Here is a 12695-nt window from a genome sequence, read left to right on the forward strand (position 1 = left end):
CTGCTATCAAACCATCTTTTTTGGTTCTTCAATTCTGTAAATTAAAAACAGGCAAGGGTTCAGACTTCAGAGTAGGAAAGGAAGATACCTTCTGAAATGATACTTTTATATCTTGGATTGAGATTTTATGAAATCTGTAGGTCTGTAATATAAAAATAAAAAATCTAGTAACTTTAAAATATGGCTATTAAATGTTTTTCCTTAAAGAGGACAAAAAAAAGTATTGTAGAGTTCTTTTTGGTTCAATGTGTTCTTCAGAGTTACAAACAGCCAGGAGTAGCTATTGAGTTTAGAAAACCAGATGAATTTTAAAAATAATCACTACTGGGATAATTAGGAAAAAAATCTAAATACTTCTCATCTTGCAAAACAATTAAAAAAAAAAAATGAAACCAATGAACCCAAAAAATTGAGCTCATTTGTTCCATTTTCTCCAGGTTTTCCACATCATTATTTTAAAGTATTTTAAGACAATATATTTTCTTCTTCCTTCCTTAAAATACAGTACTGACACTGAAAGTGCTGCTTACACTCTGTGAAGAGACTAAAGTTATCTTCTGCACTTCTGATTCTTTGCCAATAAAGTCCTGTGTAGGTTAAGTACAACTGAGTAGGAGTCTCACTTCCTTGTTTAGTTTTGATCTTATACCTTGTGTGGTTGTTTAAGTAATACCCAGACTATAAATAATGTATAGTTCTGATAGTCTGGAGATCAATATTCAACCAAGTTACTCTCTGCTTCTCTAGGTGGCTTGGATATGCACACAATCACAGGAGCACCTGAACTGTACATCTATCTTTTGTCTAAGTTCCTTCAGAATCACTAGTTTAAGGAGAGAGGAGAGCATCCTAGTGTCCTGGGTTCAGCAGTAGCAGTCATGTTTCTCCTCCTTGGTAGCTGGTGCAGTGCTGTGTTTTGACTTTCGGCTTGGGAACAGAGCTGATAGAGATGTTTTGGTTTGGCCAAGGACTTTGTGAGCCTCATGCTCTGCCAGGGAGGAGGGGAAGCCAGGAGGAAGCAGAGACAGGACACCTGACCCAAACTGACCAAAGAGCTATTCCATACCACAGCACGTCATGCCCAGGATGTAACTGGGAGTTAGCCGGAAGGGCTGGGAGACTGCAGGGTTGGAGGAGGTATCGGTCGGAGCTTGGTCGGGCTTGGGGGGGGGAGTTATCGGTCAGCTGGTGCTGAGGTGTTGTATTCTGTTCCCTTGTTATTTCCTTTATCATTATTATCATTGGTGGTAGCAGTAGTGATTTGTGTTATACCTTAGTTACTAAACTGTTCTTATCTCAACCCGTGGGAGTTGCATTCTTTTGATTCTCCTCTCCGTCCCTCCGAGAGCAGGGGGAGGGCAAGAAAGGGGGGGAAGTGAGTGAACAAATTACCTGACTGGGTTTAAACCACGACACCTAGTCACCAGGCTATGCTGGGAGAGTTGGAGATGAGAGAGGGGAGCACACTGTTTTGAAGTGGTGCAGGTTTTATGAACAGAGAGCAAAAGAAGTATGCTACTGGTAGGAGCACTCAAAACTGAAAGAAGCTCAATTCCTGATCCAACCTTTAGACTTTTCACATCAGACAAACATTTGATAAAATTTGACCAAAAACTGTAAGGGGTGTGGGGGAAAAGAGAGTCTTATTCCTTGTATTAATAATTATTCTCTAATCACTAGGCTCAGCAAGTTTGTGCAGCTTGCACTTCTAATCCAAAATCTACTATGTAAAAGGCAAATATTATTGCTGCTACTACCATTAATCTGTCTTTGTCCAGGGAAGCCAAAGCATTCTTTTTTGCCACCTCATGTCTTGAAATTTTCTATGTAGCTTACCATGTGTCGCATAGATTTTACTTAATTTAGAAGTTAACTAAAAGGTTTAATTTTTTGAGATAAGAATAAAAAAACTGACACTATAACTGAGCAGCAGGAATTTGTTCAGTAAAAAGCAGTAGATGAAGATAAAATACTATTTGAAGTTTAATAGATTAATACCTTAAATGAATGAAGTCCATTGACTTTTGGAACTTCATTGGCACAAAATTGACTGATTGTATCTGTATTGGTTGCCCAATTTTTGAGAATGATGAAATTCAATGAATGAACTAAGCATGACCACTCTTTGCTTTCAGGCAGCCTTTTTGAGAGTTGCTGGAACTAAATCAAGGCATAAGTCATTTGGCTTGATATGTTTAGTGAAGGAACAGAATAAAAATAAACAGAATAAAAAATAAAAATAATTCTGATACATTCAAAATAATACATTAAATGTTTGGCTAGAATTATGGTGATATAGCCAAAGTCTAAAATTGCAGTAATAATACAGTGAGATGATCATGTGCCCAGTTCTCAGTTTTTAGCTAAGTGTCAAGTCAGAAGGATTGAACACTGTGTAAGCCTACTAATACCTATGTCCAAAGCCGGAATTGCCCCTATTTTTCTCCCTTCACTCCTGTTTCACATCATAATATTTTCATTAACACTGGCCACAAAATGAGCCTGTTGAACTAGAAGCTAACTGAAAAAAAAAAAAATACCTGCTGTCATATATTAAGCATACTGGTACCAGCAGTACTCAGTCATGTGTACTACTAGTGAAAAGCAGGTGCTGTTAGGCTGCCATGCATGGTTCTTCAGTGCTCTGCAGTAGTAACTCAGAAAAATTTAATAGTCACAAGGGAGAAATAAACTGAAGAAAACACCGATCACCATATTAATTGTAAGGTTGTAAGGATCTGGGTGAATCAGACACAGGAACTTGTGTTGAAATGGAAAAAATCAGGAATGCTACTGGAATAAATCTTAAGTCATTCAATTAGTTAGCTTGGCATGGAAGAAGGATGGTGTAAATGAGATTTACTAACGACACAAAGCTGAAAGGCCTTGCCTTGACAGAAGAGAATGAAAATGTCAAATAAAAAAAAAAATAGAAGAATTGAGTTAGAAAAATGAGATGAAGTTAAATGTTATAAATATAGATTGCGTATATATTACAGGCGAGTATCATTCATTCTACCATGAGAGTGATCAACTTGATTTAATTGGAAGAAAGTCTAAAATTCCAAACTCATTGGATAGCATGGGTGTCTAACATTAATTATCTTTCCAGGTACTGACTCTTTTGGCATTCCTTCCAAATGCTTTTCTGTACCCCCTAGGAAAATGCTTTCTAAGGATAAGGAATTGTTCTGTTGTGTCTGCTGGGTGGGTGTAGAGATGTTTGAAGCTTTTGAAGACTAATGATGGTGGATAAAATCTCTAATTCTTTTTGCCTACCCAAAACAAATATGGTTTTGCATTACTGTTTGTCATCCCATCACCTCACCCTATCTATGCAGCCTATACATAAGCATCTAAAAGTCAGTCACATGTGGACCAAAGCTCATGTCCACTTCCAGGCTTAAAAAAACAGAGAATTGGTTCTTTTAGTTTCCTTGTAAAGATGACTAGGCCTTGGGATTGCAGCTAAGTCTGAATGATCAACCTCTGTGCATCCTTCCACACCCCAGATGTCTTCTGGCAAAACCAGCATAGATGAATTAATTGAACTGGAGGTTAATAAACTGAACTAGAGAAAACATTGGTAAGCATGTCAATTATAAGATGATGAGGAACAGGGTGATTTTTTCTTTAGAAAGTCTTAGCAAAAAGGCTCCAAAGTTAACTTAGAAACTCCAATGTTATTTTTCTCCTGAAAGAAGTCTGTTGAGCCCCCAAACTGCTTGCATAAGATTACTGAGTACTGTAAACTAATTTTCTGTGGGCATAAGGTCAAACAGTTAAAAACAGAAGCTTCACTCTAAGGACTGGAAAGTGACTTTTAGATGACTGCTTATTGCACAAACCCACTATCATAAATGGCAGTCATTTTGAGGCTGGAGAATTAGCTGTAAATTTGTAATCCCCTCAGCAAGTTTTGTATGCCTCTGTCCATTAGCAAGACTTCAGTGCAGCAGCCAAAAAAAAACAAACACAAAAGCACCACCAACTGAAAGCAGTACTATACTGGTATTAAGGTCATTCAATACAATCTTTAGTGCTCTTAGATCATGTTTTTAATTACAGTAAAATAGTGTCTTTTCTATTGCTTATTTACCTATTTTGTCAAGGTTCTGTTGGCATGGAAATAATGAGACCTTTTCTTTACTTGTTAATGAGGATTATCTTTGCATATGAACTCAATTGCTTTCAGCATCCTTATCAACAACTACCTCTGCATAAGGGCATTTTTCCATTATGGCCTTTACTTATTTGTCACCCTAATTAGACTTTTCTTTTCAGAAGGCTTTTAAGAGATGAAAGAATGACATTGACATAATTATCAGTCTATCTCTTTTTAAGAATCTGCCTTCCTAGAATACCTATTAGCTATTGCACATAGAAAGCATAAGACTCCAAATTTACTTCAGCAAATTTATACAGAATTAGTTGATATTTCACAATTAAATCTCATCATTAAGTTTTTCCTAAAACTGTAGGTGAGAAGTGGAAAATACAGGAAACTACTTTCAAAATGTCAGAAGTTTGACTCCAGATAGCATACAGTGTTTTAGAAGTAGGATATCCCAATCTTTTCATGTATAAAAACCCTACTGTTAGCAAAGCAATCTCAAAATTTAAAAATGCGTTTTGTTCAGGGAGAAGCATACAGGATGAAAATAGATGAGGACAGAAAACTGAACGAAAAGCATGCTGAGATTTTGTTTTCTCCAAATCAAATCGGAGCAGCCAGTTGCTTAATACCCAGGCCTGTGGAACTCAGGGAGGAATGGAAATGTCAGTGACTCCAATTGCTGGTCAAAGGCCTGGCTTGGTATTTCTTTTTGTGAAAGAAGCAGTCTAGAGGATTTCAGTGACTTTTCTGGGATTGCCATCAAGATTCTGTTTTCCTTCAGCTCCTTTTCCATTGGAAAGAAACATTCAGGTTGATTTTCCACTCTGAAACTGGACTCTAAAAAGACTGTCTGGAATTTGGTAATGTTTTATTCAGTATTGGTTTTAATCCCCAAACCTCCCAGATGAGATTCTTCTAACTGCTAGATATATTATTGTAGCAATAGCTTGACATAGCTGTTGCATAATGAGTAAAACACCACAGACTTGTAAAATGCAACAAATATTCCTGTTTTGAAAAAAAAGTAGAAGTACAGCTGGCCTTCTGAAAAATGTAAAACATATTTGTCCCCAAGTAATTTTGTTTTCCTTATTTAAATATATTGTACTTTAATTTTTCTAATGTCCCATGGTGTACTACCTCTTATTCTTCCACACAGTCAGTTTCTAAAGCCCAAAGCACCTCAGTAACTACAGCAGTCAATATCCACAGACTTTCTCTATTTCTCTGAAGACCTTCAACTACCATGTTGTTCTGTTTCAGTTTTCTACCTTGGTAACAGCCATATAAATATAAGCAAACTTACAAGTAAAAAAAAAATAAAATCAGGTGAATCATATATTATTCGTTTAATGGTAATAAGCTTTCATTAGAAACAGATTTTTTTCTTGGCTTTCTAACTATTAATGAGAGCATTTAGAAAAATAACTTGAAAAATTCTCTAATATTGATTTCTTTCCATAGTCTGCAGAATGTGAATCTGAACTCTGATGCTTTATGAATCAAGATTTAGTAATTTTCCTAATTTTCCTCACAGCCAATATTAGTACTAAAAGAATACATAATATTATGTTTTCTCATACTTGAACAAGTATAAATTATATTGCACTGTAGTGTGCCAATGTCCTGCGAAGTCACATAAGAGACCCATGCCATAAGACATATGTATGTCTCTAATCATCCTCAGTATACAATATTTTCTGCCATCACTAAAGAACTGGAAGCAAACATGGTCATTCAAAGCATTTAGAGCATATGTATTTTTAGCATGGAAATTTGGGGCATGTAAATGCATATTAGCAGACTGTCCCCCATTCCTCCTTCTCTCCACAACTATTTTACTCTTTCTCACAGACACCAAATATTGTGCATGGACCCCATCAAACTCCATACTACTTCCTTCCCATGAAATGTGGACAAAATTTAAAACAGCTTGAAGCTGAGCCTGTCTCGATTGAGTCCAAGACAATTTAACTTTAATGAGCAATTGCATACTTTTTGCTATCAGAGGATAGCTAGATGTTAAGTCAAAAAGGGAATCAAAAATTCTACCTTCCAGTTTGCCTTTCATCAGTTAAACATTCATCATCAAGGAACGAATGTGTACTCCAAACTGTAAGCCCAGCAAAAGCCCAGATTTTATATGAAATGGCTCTGCCTTCTCTGAATATTAACAATTCTACCAGGTATCTAAGTGTTGGGAAGAGCTGTTCGCATCTTTTGTTGATTTATAGGTATTGAATGTAAATGATAGGTAGTTTAAGATTAAAAACACACAGATCATGTTTAATGTGTCTTTCCGTCTGGGGAACAGTGTTTATTATAATAACTGTTTGGGTTTTTTTTTATAAATATTTTTATTCTGCAATGTCTTATGATACTTTTGTTAGTTCTGCTGACAAATTTTCAACAACAAATTTACCCACTTCATAAATTTTCTTATCTGAAATTGTAGTGTAACATATATAGAATATGATGCAGAATTTATGCTATGTGTAGAGTGAAGCTATAAAAGTTTAATATAGAATCATAGTTTGATAAATCAAAGTAATGTTATATGGTTATTATATATATATAGATGTGATCATAAAAAGCTTTATACTTAATGCTGTCTGACTGCTCTGACACAACTCTTAAATGACTAAGAAATGGGAAAGTATACTATGAAAGTAATCAGCAGATAAAACTAACACTGCTGAAAAGTTCTGTTCTGCTGTCATAACAGTTCTATAACTTAGCCCCTTTTTAAGGAAAATGAGCGCATGCAATGAAATTCATTTCTATGCATAACGTGCTTTTAGCAGCACCCAACTTGCCTATGCACAACACTCCAACTGTGCTGGCAGAAGTGTAAGCCAATTTCAGGTACACCAAGGTATTTCCAGTAAACCCCTCAAAGCTTATAAAACTATCACATGCTAAAGTCTGAGGTTTATCTCTATTTTTAGATGTTCATGTCAGCTAGACAAATATCAGAATTAGAAAAATGTAAGGACAAGAAAACAAATGCTGCAGCAGTAGCAGAGAATTTTAAAGTTCTTTTTTTTATTTCATGTAGGTAACAGATGAGATATTAACTGAGCCCTCTATTCTCCAGAGAGAAAAGACCTCACTCCTTCAGTCTTTACTCACAGGGAAGGTTCTCCAGCCTGGTAATCCTCACAAATATGGTAATCTTAAATTATTGAAAAAGTTTCAATTTTAATTATCCCAAGGCAGGTCTAAGTAAGACCAAGCTGGGAAAAAGGACTTTGAATTATAAATTTGAATTCTTTCCTATTACTTCCACTAAAATCAACAAAATACCTTCATGTATTTTTGTCCTTCTGACACGATCAGAGTCTATTTTTGCCATCTGAAAATTCTTTGAGTTTTATGAACTTTAAAATTGAATTTGTTATGGAAGCTAAATGTGAAAAAAAAAGTGATAAGCAAATATCACTGTACTTCATGAGAAGAGGAAGACAGTTTATTGAAATACATGTCATTGTGCAGCATTTCGATGGCTGACACATATTTGACTAACAAGTGAAAAGGAAGAACATCTCATCATCTTATATTAATCGTGTATCCAGCACTTATAATGGGATATTGTTCAATACAAATGAAATAATTCGCATTATAGTTTTGCATGATTCTTGCACCATGATGTCTTACTGCTCAATGTGCAGAGGTAACTGGAATAGGCAGATAGTTCAGGTGCACATCAGTTTATTTCTGTTGTTCCACAATATATTCTTCATCTTGCTTTTCTGTTATTGTCTCCTACTGTCCTTATCTAATAGAGGGGGAAATTGTACACAGCAGGAATGTGGAAACCCTGCACTTTGACAGTCAATATTTCCTTTTTGTTTAGGAGGATAAGAGTAAAAAGAGAATTTTACTGATTCATGATTCATATGACAGTGATAGTTCCTGCTGAAAAGTGAGCTATTTATTTGATAACAATGTGCCATCTAATAATAATTCAGCAGGGAAGTGAACTAAGCAGCATATTCATCAGCAAAGGGGATTCCCAACCAAGTCATTATCTGCTTTCTAAATTTTATATTGAAAGCAGACTGCTGTGAATCACTGCAGCAGCTATCATTACTTGCAGTCTATATAGACAGCAATCCCTATGCACTGTAAATATTTACTGTTATAATGAAAGACTGAGTCATCTGATAATCCCAGTTCTAGTACTAGATATCCAGCCTAAAATAACAACCTGTAGAATCATTATATTTTCTCTCCCTTGCTGTTTTTTGCTGTTGTTGCTGAGGTTTTGTGGGTTTTGTTTTTTGTTTTAATTCATGGAACTGATCTGAATTATTCAAAAGCAGCAATACAATCTATTTTATGTGGCTGAGTGAAGTCCCATTTGATCATGTTCCCTTCCATTTGTATTCTGTTTAAGCAGATCTCATGCCATGCAGCTAAATGCGAACCACATGACAGACAGTGCATCCTTGTAAAGTATGTCATGATGTTGGGAAAGATGAAATTCTCATTTCTCTGAAAAATATTTTACTGTATTTTAATGTGGCAACAGACTACAAATTCAAAACTTGATTGTGTTGCCATTATGGAATTATACCTGGCATAATCAGTCCTCCGTGTAAAGTCTGAACTATAGCTCTAATCCTGCAAAGGCCACCACTTAAAGTGGTGGACACACAAATCTCTCCAGCAGCATCACTGCTAATGAAATCCACAGAACTGCTGGAATTTATAACTCCAGACAATAAAATAGAATAAATATATTTAAAAACACTGAAGTATTAGAAAACATAGAAAAAAAGCCTGCAGATCTGAAGAATAATTCAAGGATAACTATGTTCACAAACATTCAGCTATGGTGTTTTGTGGCTGAAAGGCAGGACATACTCAGGCCACTAAGAGCACATCAGAAATGGTTATGAAATCTTTATACCAACCAACATCAGTATGTTAATGTTAAGAAATTAAGCTTTATTATTTGAGGTTGAGACTATTTTCTTCCAAATTTCAAAATGTGATTGCATATGTTTTCTGCTTACCATAATATCTTTCAATGTAGTGGGACAGGCAGGAGGATATGGCAATCATCCATTTTTTAAATAATGAAGTAACTTGTCTCTGATTGTCTGAGAAAAGCCTTCCTTAGAACCAGTACTGTATATGTCAGTGCTCCTTTGTTTGCTGTATTACAGATCGGTAGGATTTGTCTGTGCTTACACTAGGGTTGGATTTGACAAAGTTATATGTTCAAATAACTTAAGTAAACTTGTTATTCAAAAGTTTGAAACTGATTGATTATGCAAGTAAGTAATCCATGTTGTTTTCATTAGTATCACATTTTCCTTGCATACTAAAGTGGAAAAGATAAATTTGGGAGCACTCTAATGAATTGCTGGGAATACACGGTAGTTATCTAATGGTACCTTTCTTTTGGAATGTAATTTATCTTCTTCAGTTTAATTGACTTGTTTAGTCAAATATCACACTGCCAAGCAGAGTTTTTGAAAAAGATATTTCAACAGTTTGCTAAACTATGATCACATACATATCTAATGAGACTTCAAAGGAAAGCATGGTTTGTGCATGCATCTGGTGTAGTAGGAACAGTTCCAAGCAGAAGAAACTGTTAGACAGGGGTAAAAGGGACTATTTTGTTTAGAAGTTTTCTTGTTATTCCACAATATATATCTTTAGCAGCCTTTGAAAAGAGGATACACAAAAAGAAAAGCTGCAAATTCAATTATTTCCTTACCATCAAGAAAGTCGGAGACCTTCTGTCCACCAAATACTTTTCTAATAATATATTTTTTGTTTTTTTTTTTTAAGTGTGACAGTTAAAAGAGGAATACCTCCATTAATTATTTTTTCATGACCATGAAAGTCTAATGAAGATCCTTGGCTGACATTAACAGGTATTTTAATTCTTGTTTTAACATATAAAAAGATATGTCTTGATTATTGAGGAAGATTTCATGTTAATGAGACAGCTAATGATTTTTTTGTTAGAAGAAATAAAGCACTTCAAAATGAAAAGCTGAAGAAATTATTTAGACTATACAATTTTCATTGGATTTTGTTTATTAATTCTCTGAACTTTAGTTCCTGAGTGATTTTCCAAAAAAAGTTTAAATCTCAAGATGATAGACTGCACATTTTCAAGCAAAACTAAGGAATACCTTTTACTTTCATGGGATAGATATGACAAGTAGTTGACTGAGCAATGACATTTTTAGAAAATGGGTTTTGCTTTGAGTAGTATGGTTTTGTTACTCTATAAAGAATGGTTATATGTGTCTATGGTTTCTGTATTCTATATACTCTGCCCCACAGAGAAGGACTTGGGGGTGTTGGTCAATGAGAAAATGAACATGAGCCGGCTTCAGTGTGCACTCGCAGCCCAGAAAGCCAGCCATATCCTGGCATCAAAAGGAGCGTGACCGGCAGGTTGAAGAGGTGATCCTGCCCCTCTCCTCTGCTCTTGTGAGACCTCACCTGGAGTATTGTGTGCAGTTCTGGTGTCCTCAACATAAAAAGGACATGGAGCTGTTGGAACAAGTCCAGAGGAGGGCCACAAATGATCCAGGGACTGGAGCACCTCCTATATGAAGGTAGGCTGAGAAAGTTGGGGCTGTTCAGGAGAAGAGAAGGCTGCGTGGAGACCTCATAGCAGCCTTCCAGTATCTGTAGGGGGCTTATAGGGATGCTGGGGAGGGACTCTTCATTAGCAACTGTAGTGACAGGACAAGGGGTAATGGGTTAAAACTTAAACAGAGGAAGTTTAGATTGGATATAAGGAAGAAATTATTTCTTGTTAGGGTGGTGATGCACTGGAATGGGTTGCCCAGAGAAGCTGTGAATGTTCCATCCCTGGCGGTGTTCAAGGTCAGGTTAGACAGAGCCTTGGGTGACATAGTTTAGTGTGAGGTGTCCCTGCCCATGGCAGGGGGGTTGGAACTAGATGATCTTAAGGTCCTTTCCAACCCTAACTATTCGACGATTCTATGATATTACAAGCTCAGAAAAGGGCAGTGAACCTGGTGAAGGGCCTGGAGCACAAGTCTTATGAGGAATGGCTGAGGGAACTGGTATTATTTAGCCTGAAGAAGAGAAGGCTCAGAGGGCGCCTTGTCACTCTCTACAACTACCTGAAAGTAACAACAATAGGACAAGAAGTAACGTCCTCAAGGTGTGCCAGGGGAGGTTTTGGTTGGATATTAGGAAAAAACTTCTTTACCAAGAGGGTGATCAAGTATTGGAACAAGCTGCCCAGGGAACTGGTGGAATCATCATCCCTGGAAGTATTCAAAAAATGTGTAGATGAGGTGTCAGTGATGTGGTTTAGTGGAGGTCTTGGCAGTCCTGTAGTAATGATTGGACTTCATGATCTTAAAGGTCTTTTCCAACCTAGTTGATTCTACAGCTCTAATCTATGATTATACATCTAATAAAAGATGAACTCTATTCAGTGAGGTATTCATAAGTTCTCTCTTCTCTATAAGCTATTATTATAGTTTTAATAATATACCTGGCCTCATACCGCAGATATACAGTAAACTATGCGGGCAACATGCTGCAAATTTTCCTCAAAGTACTATTCTGTTTCCATCTCTCAAGTTAAAAAGATATTGTCCAACAGATGGTAAAGCTATTGGGCAGAGAAGAGGCAGAGCATTTGTATAAACCTTGTTTCCTCAAGAAACCATATTGAAAATCTCTGTATAAATATGATGGATTTTATAAGAATTCAATCAGATTAAATATTTGGTGAAGCAATATTACCATCTGCAATGCAGATCTACACTCCTATCAGGATGTTGGCTATTCACTTACTTCCTACAGGGTTTCTTGTCACCCAGGTAAAAAGGTTAGCCTGTATTCTGAGTCTAATCCTTTTGCATCACAGTTCTCTTCAGAACAACAGATACAAAATATTACTTGTCTCATTTTTATGTATCAACAAATCCTTTTCAGTTCTAAGATAATCTTATGGCCTCTTGTTATTTAATTTAATTTTATATATATTTACTTTTAGTATGCTGATTCTCTAATGATTAACTGCATGGACGCAGTTCTCCCCAGAGATGTGGAAAAGAATTTATCCTGAAGATCTAGATAACTAAGAAAGCTTTACGAGATCTGAATTGTGATAATATGCAAGTTGCTATATAGTTATCTGGCCTTTCTCATTGCGTATCCAGCAATAAAATTTGGACAAGATAAGAAGTGTCTTTGATTAAAAAATATTGAGGGTTTTTTATTCCCTTGTTTTGACTTTGGAATGTCCTCATAAGGAAATGAGACATCATAATGACAGTTGCTTTTGAATTGCCATGATATTTAATGCAATACATGTAAGGGCAATGTGACTGAATTTTCAAAGATCTATACAAATCCTACAAGTAGCTTTTCAGACAAATATGCATATTTTATCATTGCTAATATCCATTTCATTTCCTAAGTGAGGATGGATGTCACTGTTGATTCCAATCTGAGCTTTCACTGAAGTCAAGTGTGCTCAGATGGATTTACAAGTTAGATGCGTAGCAGACAAAACTTCATGAAAAATAGAACACTTCCTAATCACAAAAAAAAATTG

This window comes from Pezoporus wallicus, unplaced genomic scaffold (genome assembly GCF_028554395.1).
Source record: "Pezoporus wallicus isolate ANWC-B61680 ecotype Strahan unplaced genomic scaffold, APGP_CSIRO_Pwel_v1 contig_6872, whole genome shotgun sequence".
Taxonomy (NCBI): domain Eukaryota; kingdom Metazoa; phylum Chordata; class Aves; order Psittaciformes; family Psittacidae; genus Pezoporus; species Pezoporus wallicus.